The 10,642-nt window shown below is 50.8% G+C and overlaps 1 long non-coding RNA gene across 3 annotated transcripts; it reads right to left on the bottom strand.

Moving 5' to 3' along the window:
* Window positions 1–609: 609 nt before the first annotated feature.
* LOC134483806 (uncharacterized) lies at window positions 610–3,116 on the bottom strand. 3 transcript variants are annotated; one of them, XR_015645212.1, is made up of 3 exons: window positions 3,055–3,116; window positions 2,693–2,821; window positions 610–2,592 (listed from the first exon to the last, which is right to left on the bottom strand). It is a non-coding gene; the product is annotated as an uncharacterized LOC134483806 (long non-coding RNA). The 3 variants fall into 3 exon arrangements; XR_015645211.1 differs by having other exon boundaries at window positions 2,927–3,080; XR_015645213.1 differs by having other exon boundaries at window positions 2,959–3,056.
* Window positions 3,117–10,642: the final 7,526 nt, after the last annotated feature.

Below are 10,642 nucleotides of genomic sequence, written 5' to 3'. Positions count from 1 at the left end.
CTTGCAAAACCCCATCTCAGCTGCTTTGGCCTGTTCTTGCCCATGTCAGAGCTTAGTAGGTGGTTGTTACCTGGTTGGGCACAGCCAGTGTCTGCCTTCTTCCTCTGCCATCTTGCTTGATGAGCATCAGGGTTAAGGTGAAGTAATGAGATATAACAAAACAAAACAAAACAAAACAAAACAAAACAAAACAAAACAAAACAAAACAAAAACCCTTTTAGGTCTGAACCTATCTGCTGGCTTGTAGACCTGTGTTTTGAAAGTTGTCTCATAGCGCCATCTGGTGGTAAGTCTGGGCAGGAGCAGAATCTCCTTCCAAGGAGATTCTTGGGAGGCGAGTGGAGCACCCACAATTTTATTCTAATCCACACTTACTGTGGCTTCATCCTGCTCTGAGTCTAGTGTCAGGGAAAGATACATGCTTCCTGTCATTCTACCAAAGAAAAGTGGACCTTTCCTTTTTTACAAGTGGGATGCAGGCCTAGGATAGGAAATAAAGCCAGAAACTAAGAAGCTGTCTTCAGGGAGGTGACAGGTGTTTGGTCTCCTCTCAACCTGTCTTAGTCAGGGTTTCTATTCCTGCACAAAACATCATGACCAAGAAGCAAGTTGTGGAGGAAAGGGTTTATTCAGCTTACACTTCCACTTTGCTGTTCCTCACCAAAAGAAAACTGCACTTTGGAGGTCAGTTGGTTCTGGGGAGAAAGTAGATAAAATCTGGACACTGTCATTAAGGGACCCGATAGAACACAGGTGCCAGGAGCATGGACAATTGTCATTGTCCCTTTAGTACACTAAGATGCGAAGGTCCGAGAGCTTGCCTGGGGTCGCTGACTCTGATGTCTTCGAGTGATAGAGTCTGGCTTAGCTGAGGGCTGGACTTGACGAGTCTCCAGTGTGGAGGCTGGGTCTCCTGGCTTTGAGCTCCTTCTCTCAGGCCTGTCTTTAACTGCTGACTTCAACTGTTGCCTTTCTAGAGCTGTGTCTGCAGACGGCCCTGAAGGTCGTTCCTAGCTTGTCCCCACCCCACCCAGGTTCATCTCTAACTTGGTTTATTGTGCACGTCTCTGTCTCCTGCTAATTCCTTCCACTCGAGTGAATTCAACCAAAACTCCTCTCACCCAGGTTCCTACTGGATGATGGGGATGGCTCCTTAAGAATTCTAGGCACGTGGTTCAGAGGGTTTGGGGGACAGAGAAGCAACTAGAAAACTAAAGTTTTTAAAACAGGATAAATGTCCTCTCCGTCTTCATAAAAGCTAAGAATGGACAAGAATGACAGCTGCCCCACCCCCCATACCCCAGTCTGTGCCATCGGCTTTGCCTCAGAGTCCACAATAGCTGCAAAACACCAGCCATCACACCCTTATTACCTGCAGGGAGGAAGAAAGCCAACGATAATTCTCGGACCACTCAGGTCCACGCCTTCCTGGTCATATGGTCCTTCGAAGCTTTGCTGTGAGTCTGTCAGTTTGATGTCTGTCCACCTCCTGCCTCCCTTTTAGACCAGAAGCTCCATGGAGTATAGCCCCCAAACTACCGTTCCCATCATCCCAGCCCTGCTGTCTGGTATGAGGCTTTGCATACAGTAGGTGCTCAGTACACGTGGAAGGGAACGCCAGGGGCTGTGCTGTATACACGCTCCTGATAGGGCGAGAAGTTGGAGTATCTTCTAGATTAAGTCCGTGATGATGAATGTGTTGCTGTGGACCAAGCTTCATCCTGGGGGGAAGCCTGTTTAATTTCCTGCAGACCCTGAGAGGTAGACCTGGCTGTGCCTAGCCGGCGGGAAGACGGAGCAAGGAGGTTGTCACACCAAATGGGAAAGCTAGATTGTGAGCTTGGCTGTCCAGACTAAGGTCTACCATCCCCACCCACCAAGCCCTTCTGTGTCTGGCAGCCAGATAGCCAGCTTCTCCGGGTATCTCTGCATTCTGAGCGGCTGTCCACTCTGGAGACTTCCCCGCATCGAAGGTGAAGGGTGAAGAGGCCAGTTCCCACAGTGCTCTGGTTCCCAGCTACCTTCTCTGACGTATGTCTAGGAGCCCTGGGCTCTTCTCGGCATCAGCGGAGGGCAGGCTGGCTGCAGTGGACTGCCTCGGGCTTGGCTGTAGAGTAGTAGTGCTGGGCCCGGCTCCTGCTTCTTGGCTGGTGGAGGTGGGGGGCCCTCCTGCCCCAGGTTGCCTTAAATCACATAGATACTGAGAGACACATGGCTCTGTGTTTCTGGGGTGTTCTCCTTCCTCAGATTTCCAGGACAGGGCTAATGCTTGCTGTGCAAGCTGTCAAGCATGCCAGTGGGGAATTTCACACAAACTCCATGTCATGGGCGTGCATCGTAGCCCAGAGATGCCAATGTCTGGCTGAGGTCACAAGGCCCACTGAAGATCTGGGCAGGCTGTGGTCCGTGGTTCGTTCTATTACAGAAGTCATTTGGTGTCCAGGACACCAGAGGTTGACTAGAGATGGGTCCTAGTCTCCAACCTGCTTGAAGAGGTAGATTTGTCAGAGGCACAGTCGGGACAGTCGCTGCTGCCTTGCTTCCAGGGACCACCAGCAGGTGGCGCTAAGTACCCAGCTGCTACTTAGTTTACTTAGGGAAAAAAAAAAAAAAAAGAGAGAAAAGGACCAGATCAGCCAACGTGTCTGAGAGTAATTGGAGCCAGAGGCAGGCTTTGGGGATGAGCTCTTACCTTGTGCTTGAGCACCCAGGGTTAACAGAGGACCTGAGGGACCCAAATAGGGTTGTTCTGATTCCAAATCCTTCTGAATTTATAGTCGATGGAACAGCACTAGACAATTACTCACGCTGAGTGGGTGACCTAGAGAAATGGAATACAGCAATAAAGACTGTCAGTATGGTGGCACCTTGCTACAACTGCTCATCTTTCTTCTGGGCTTTAGGCCAGCCTCTTTATCTGTCTCACCCCAGCTCCTGGCCCATTCTCTCACTCCTTACACAGCTTCAGAGAGATGGCCTAGGGCTTGGACCTTCTGTCTGTCTCTCTCCTCACCCCTCTCCCTCACCCTCTTCCCTTTTCTCTTCCTCCCACACCTTTCTTTAGTCTCCAGGGACCCTGCAGGTCTAGCTCCACCCCCATTACCTCATCCGCAAATGTGGCAAACCAATACCAATGGGTTTCTAAATTGTGGTTTCCATGGCAACCATACGGCTCCTGCCTCCTGGTGTTCGGCCCTGGGCAGGTTGCCGTGGAGACTCTCACCTCATTGAGGAGTGATTTGTGGCTGTTTTTCTATATTTCAGCAGCTTCTTTGTAGGGACAATGGAACCCAAATGGTTCTTTCTCCATCATGCCTCTCCCAGAGCAATTCCCCAGCCATGTTGTCCTCAACGTGTTTTGTTAACACAAGGTTTCCCTGAAACACCCCCCCCCCCGCACCCTTACAGTGTTACTGTAGTAGTTTTAGGATCAGATCCTGCACACTGGCAGTCCTAACAAGATAGACTTACTACCCATCCTCCACAGATCTATTTCAGAGACAAGTACCAAGGGGAGTGGAGAGGAGAGATGTTCACAATATGGCTACCTGAAAGGAAACAAAGAGGTCCTATGACCCTCAAATCTACATCTAAACAAATAACATGTAGTTTAATGGTTTAAATAAAGCACTAGAGGCATGCATAGCTGAGTGGCCCTGCCCATCACTGGCCCACCCTTATTTCGGCTCCCATCTCTTCTGCAGGGTTAGGCAGACAAGTGGTTAGAGCTGTGTGCAATGGCTAGTGGTGGCCTCCTGGCCACACCACACTTAAACCTTTTCCTTCTACTGGCATCAAATTCTCAGGGAACTCTTTTTTTCTTTCAAGATTTATTTATTTTATGTATGTGAGTACACTGTCACTGTCTTCAGACACCGGGAGAGGGCACCGGATCCCATTACAGATGGTTGTGAGCCACCATGTGGTTGCTGGGATTTGAACTCAGGACCTCTGGAAGAGCAGTCCGTGTTCTTAACCGCTGAGCCATCTCTCCAGCCCTCCAGGGAGAACTCTTACACCTTGGGTCAGTGGTTTGAACAGTCTGATAGCCAAGGGAGGGACACCATCTCTCTTCCCAGAATCTTTGTTCTGCCAAGGGTTTGTGCAGCATTATACACAAAGCACCTTCGACAGCCGCCCAGGTGGGTGGCCACAGAGAAACGGTCGAAGTGGACCTTTTATCCAGAATGCCCTTGGAGGCCATGTGAGTCAATGCACAAAGCCTTCAAATGCAGCCGGAGGGTGTCTGTCAGCAGCCATTTTCTTGCGGAGCCTGGGTGGCTTTGGAGAGGAGGTAGGCATAGGGAAGAGAAGGCAGCAAGCCAGCCCAAGGAGAGGTGCTAAAACGGGGGAGCATTTGAGGTGGAGGGACGAGGGGAGCCCAAAAGGAGAGGCAGGGATATGAGAAGGCTGAGTCCTGGCAGGGGAGCCCCAAGTGCTAGTGTCTTTTATAAATCACCCCCACGATGCAAACCTAAACCAGACCTCCTCTCTCCCTGCCAAGCAGGGAATGTGTTTGTGGACATGAAAACGTATTAAGTGCATGGCAGCCCCTGTCCCCAAGTTGAAGCCATTACAGTAATGAATGAAGGCAGGAGACTCATTAAAGATTCCTCTTTTCCTCTCTGCCAGATAGATCAGTCAAGGGGAGCGGGAACATGTGCCACTGCAGACAGCAGGAGGGGACTGGGGGGCTGAGCCCCCCCAAGAGGCTTTTGTGGAACAGTGAAACACAAAGGACCCTAGTGGGAGGGGCTGGTAGGGAGGACCAGGAGAGCCTGCTGGGCTCCCGGGGGCCTGTGGTCCATTTCCCTTCCTGCTTTACACAGCATGAGGGTCTCCGTAACCATGGAAACAGGTCTGCAGTCCAGGAAGGGATATTCATGCTGGCTCTTGAGTTCTTGGTGAGCAAGCGACACACTAGACCCCCTGGGACCCTGTCCCACTGACCTTAGATTTCCAGGTGAGCCAGGTCCATATAGACCACCTAAAGTCTATCGGAGGTGAGCGTGGGGTGGGGACTGGTAGCTGTCCGCTCCAGGATTCCAGTCCAAAACCAGTTCACACAGAGACAGCTCCATCCTGAGGAGCAGCTTTGAGGACCAGGCGGAGAGGCAGGCTATCAGATGAGCCACATGGCTGAGGGCTTAGAGAAGGCAACTTTCATCTTGCCTTGCCTTTCATCTTAGTTGTAGATTCTTCCCTCCCTCCTCCCTCCCTCCCTCCCTCCCTCCCTCCCTCCCTCCCTCTCTCCCTCTCTCCTTCCCTCTGGCTTTATTTCCTTTTCATTCCTGTGGCCAATTGGCTTTTCAACTTCCTTTTGTATTTGTAAGAATCATTTATATAATATGTCATGTTTCTCGAGTAACATTTCCCAGGTCTCTCTCTCTCTCCTACACCCTCTAGGCAGTGGCCTCGATGGCTTCAGGAAAGCAGGCATCCACACCACTTTGGTGGGTGGGTCACTCTCTGTGTTTGACTGAGAAAAATCACTTCCCAAGGAGGGGACGTCAACTGTGGCTCATGGTTTCAACCATGGCTGCCTTGGCTTGTTGATTTGGGTGCGAGGTAGGAAAAGAACATGGTGGGGTCAGGAGGCCAGGTCGGAGGAGCTGTCCACCTGACGGTGACTGGTAAGTAGGAAGAGAGACAGGGAGGGAGTCTCAATGTCCCCTTCAAGGGTGTGTCCCCGCTGACCCACGTTCCTTCTAGTAGGTTTTGTAGACTGGGGACTAATCTTTTAGCCACCTGGGCCTTTGGGGCACACTGCAGACCCCAACTTTGGATGGAATATGAAACACCCACTTCTTCCCACTTCTTCTTTTCCACTTCTCTCACCCACTTTCCCTCAGAAAAAGCAAGGCCATCATTAGGACCTCCTGAAGCTGTTTTCAAACTCTAATGGCACGGCTCTTGCAGACTTCCCTCTGTTCTTCTCAGTGAATGGACTGGCTGGACAGTAGCTGGAGCCCAGGGCAGCCTCAAAGGAGCGATTCTGCACACGCCCTGAGGTTTCGTGTGTTCTGACCCTGTTTTAACAGCCACCCCAGGTGGGGCAGGTTTACAAAGCTGATCTGGGACATGGTCTCATTATGGGTCCCATCACATGTGGCTAAGCCCTCCCTTGTGGGTATTTTTAGGTCCTGGTCCTGCTCAATGGGTAGGTAGATGCTTAGACACTTTGTATAATCAGGAGTCCTGGGACAGGCATAGCGAGGTGGTACAGCCGAGGGAAGGGGCTCATAGGTGTCCTTGGAACTCCAGAGACCAAAGACTTAGACAAAGATGGAAACAGGAATTCATGTGGTTTGGTTAAATAGCTAGCTGCCTCTGGTGTCTGGAGTCCCCGAGGCCTCCTGGAACAGAATGTGATGAGCCCTGCTTCCTTGGGACTCTTCCAACAGGAGAAACCTTTCACATATGCACATGTGTGCACATGCGTACACACACACCAAGGCCACTTCTAGTGCCAGAGTTGAATGCTGTAGGGTGACAATAACAACTCTACGAGGTGCTAGGTTTCCTGTGGTTGGTCCCTATCTTGGTGTCATGGGTGCGGTGACTGAATCAAGAGTGGTGCCATTTATGTCTCCCTGGCCGGAGGGGAGCCGGGCATCTGCAGGATGTTGTCTACCTCTGTTCTCCTTGGCTCCTGCAGGAAGTGAAACAGCAAGGCGCCCAGAACCTGTTTCCCGGAGTCCTGTCTCTTGTCCCTGGTCTGTGAGGACTTAATGTGCCAAGCTTCCCGAATTAGAAATCATGGGAGGAAAAGACTACAAGTATATTTCAGAACCAGCCGGAAGTCGTTAAGGCCTCTTTGGGTAGAAGGTCATTTGTTTTATGATCTCTGTCCAGGTTCTCTCACTCAGTAGATATAATCTGAGAACTGGTTAAGAGCAGGTCCTGAGGAAAACCTTAAGACTCTGAGAACCTAGGAGACACTGGGGACCTAAGATGTGAACCATGCTCCTATCAATTCACCCTCTAGTTGGCAGACAAATGTGTCAACACCCACATCACAATCCAGTGACCACAGTTCAGATGTTACAGGGGACAGGTCTCTTGGGAATTCCAGTCCACCCTGGGGTAGAGAGTCAGGGAGCACAAGGCTTTATAGAAACCCATTTTCTACTGTCCAGCTTTCTTGCTGATGATGGAGTGGCCTTGGCCCCCAGCTTCAGGTGGCCATGGACCCTGTTCCACATAAGTCCCCAGCATAGTGTGTCCCTTGTCCACAGCTAGTGGACATGCTGTCAAGGTGGAGTGAATTGAGACTTCTCAGCTTTGGTTGGGGGAGTCCTCTTCTCCCCTCTCCATTCCCCTGCTCTCTCTCTCTCTCTCTCTCTCTCTCTCTCTCTCTCTCTCTCTCACACACACACACACACACACACACATACACACACACACACACACACACACACACACACACACACACGAGGGGAGATTCTTGAAACCTTGGCTTCAAGGGAAGGAAGTCAGCCACAGACAACGGAAGACTTGGTGACATTTTGCCCAGGGTCAGACTAATCCTAAAACCCATTGCCCTTCTGAATGTCCAACCTCAGTAATGAATCCCACAGTCCTTTCTGTTCCTCCATCTTGTTTCTTTCTTCCTCGGCATTCTGCTTGTTTTTATTGTTGTTATTTCTAACACACAGCCCTAACCTAAGCAGGTTCTCTCTCCCTGAGCTGGTTCACAAGTCCACATTTGAGATAGATTTAAAAGAGAAAAAAATTGGGTGAGGTAGGCCAGGGTCTCACTTAATGAAGGCTGACCTTGAGTTTGCTAGGTTACTGGGGGTGACCTTGAACTTCTGATCCTGCTGCCGCCACCTCTCGGGTGTCTAATTGCAGGCTTGAGCCACCATTCTGGGTTTATGCAGTGCTGGAGTCCCAGCCCAGGAGTTCCTGCCTGCTAGGCAAGTGCTTCTTCTGCACCCTCCTGGGGGCTTACTGTCTCTCATGATGACAATGCCCTGAGAAAGACACAAACTGAGGGCTGGGAGGTGGCTGTGTGGGTAAAAGTGCTTGCCACCCAAGTGTAAGGACTGGCACTAGTTCTGGGGGGGGACCCTCCTAAGAGCTAGGTTCACAGCGTGTGCACCTGCAGGGAGCAGAGATGCAGAGGAAGCCAAAAAGCAACAAAAAGATTGGAAGGTGAGGATCAGGGTGCTGATTTCACACACAGGTGCACTGATACTCAACATTCCCACACATGAGCATCCAACACACACGCACACACACGCACACACACACACACACACTCAGCGCTTAGGTGCACTGATACTCAACATTCCCACACATGAACATCCAACACACACACACACACACACACACACACACACACACACACACACACACACTCAGAGCTCAGGTGGTCCAGTGGACACCCAGGTAGAGGACTTCACAAGCCGGTGGACAAGAAGTGGAAGTCGGCAGAGGGAAGATGACAGCAGTCACGTGTACATGACTTCTGATGGATTGTGAGGGGGACAGGGCCCCACAAAACTCCAAAGTCTCTTGATTATTCAGAGCTGCCAGAGTGACCACAGGCACACCCATGAAGGCACAACCGAAACCATGCAGAAGCTTAAATGGACCAAAGCCCAAGAGTAGAACCTTCGGGTCCTGAGATCTCGGGCTCCTTTGTAAGATGGGGCAAGTGCTAGCTACTTTCTTGCTGCTGACAAAACACCCAACAGAATAGACTTATGGAAGGAAAGGGTGGTTTGGCTCACGGTTGGATGGCAAGAGCGCTCTGGCTATAGCAGAAGGAATGTGATACTGGTCACATTGTATCAAAGCAGAGTGATCAATACTATCTCAGCTCTCTTCTTCTTTCTTTTTCTTTTGGGGGGCACGGTTCAAGACAGGGTTTCTTCTAGAACAGCTCTGGTCATCCTGGAACTCACTCTGTAGACCAGGCCATGGAATCACAGAGATCATCCACTCTGCCTTCCCAGTGCTGAGAATAAAGGGGCTCCGCATGTCCAGTTCGCCTAGTTTCTTTTTTTTTCTTTCTTTTTTTTTTCCTTTTCTATTTTTCGGAGCTGGGGATCGAACCCAGGGCCTTGCGATTGCTAGGCAAGTGCTTTACCACTGAGCTAAATCCCCAACCCTCGCCTAGTTTCTTTTGATTGAGTCTGGGACCCCAGCTCACAAGAGGGCACCATCGATGTTCAGAGGTCTTCCCACCTCAGGAAAGCCCTTCTGGAAAAATCCTCATAGACACAACCAGGGGTGTGTTTACATGGCAATCCCATCAAGTTGACCACGAAGACTTATCATCTTTAAAAAAAATTTTTATCTACTTATTGTATATGAGTACACACTGTAGCTGTTTTCAGACACACCAGAAGAAGGCATCAGATCCCATTACAGATGGTTGTGGGCCACCATGTGGTTGCTGGGATTTGAACTCAGGACCTCTGGAAGCTTAACCACTGAGCCATCTCTCCAGCCAAGACATCATCTTAATGTAAGTGGTTTAGGACAGTGCTGGGCCTGCTGGGGGAAACAGGAGTCTCTCCATGTTGTCCCTCCAAGGCCCAGCTGCCCAAGTGCCACCAAGAGAAGGAGCTGTTGGGAAAGCAGGCTGGCTCGTGGGTACTCTCCCACATCCAGCATCCTCACCCTACCCTCTCAAGAGCAGACCATGCTGATACACAGCTGGAACAGTCAAATTGACAACAGGCTTCAAGAGCACACGGCGTTGGTGGCCAAAGGCTCAGCCTTGTCAGCACCGATGCTCTAACCAGGAGGTCACACTCCCTGGAGTGTTGGCAGGAAGGAGTACAGCGTGGTGAGAGGAACCAGGGGACAGACATCCTAGAGTGAGACTGGGGGGTGAGAACAGGCCATTGCTCCCCCAATATCTCCCCAGGCAGAGTCAAGAAGAGCTGGGGGAGAGGAAAATGGTAGGGGAGGGCCCAGTGTGTGGTCCCTCAGCTTCTTCAGACATCTCTCTGCAGTAGAGAGGTGGATCGAGAGAGAGCCAAGCTTCATTTTGCCTCAGGAATCACGCTGGGCAAAGATGCCATTTTAATGGGGGTGGGTTGGGGGGCAGAATCTAAAGAGGAAGGAAGGCAGAGGAGAGAAGACAAGGGCAGGAGAGTTGGCAGCAGGTACACAGATATGTGGCAGTTATTTTGTGTTCACGAGTGCATGCATGTATGTGTATGTGTGTCTGTGGGTGTGTGTGGGTGCAGGCACCCGTGTGTACATGGAGGCCCAAGAAGGATATCAGGAGTCCTGCTGTATCGATATTCAAATCACTCCTTTTAAGTCAGGGTCCTTCATTGAACCGGGAACTAGGCTGGCAGCTAGCACATTCTCACGACCATCTAGTCTCTGCCTGCAGGGTGTGGCGATCACAAACACCATGCCCAGCTTTTTACAAGGGCTCTGGGGATGTCAACTGAGGTTCTCGTGCTTGCAAGTCTCTTACCTACAGACCCATCTCTCTCACACTGGCTTGCGGCTGCACACATCCTGGGGACACATACATTAGCCTGTGAAGTCTCCCTCTCAAACGTGGCTGAATGCCTTACTGGGTGTCCGTCTCAGCCTTCTTCCTGGGGACTGTCTGGAGCTGGTTCTTTCCTCTCAGCTGCTGTTCTCAGTCATATTGAAGAGCAGCAAA

Source organism: Rattus norvegicus, chromosome 20, assembly GCF_021556685.1.
Source record: "Rattus norvegicus strain SHRSP/BbbUtx chromosome 20, alternate assembly SHRSP_T2T, whole genome shotgun sequence".
Classification (NCBI taxonomy): domain Eukaryota; kingdom Metazoa; phylum Chordata; class Mammalia; order Rodentia; family Muridae; genus Rattus; species Rattus norvegicus.
Note: the sequence above shows the minus strand (reverse complement) of the source record. Positions and strands in the feature narration are given on the sequence as shown.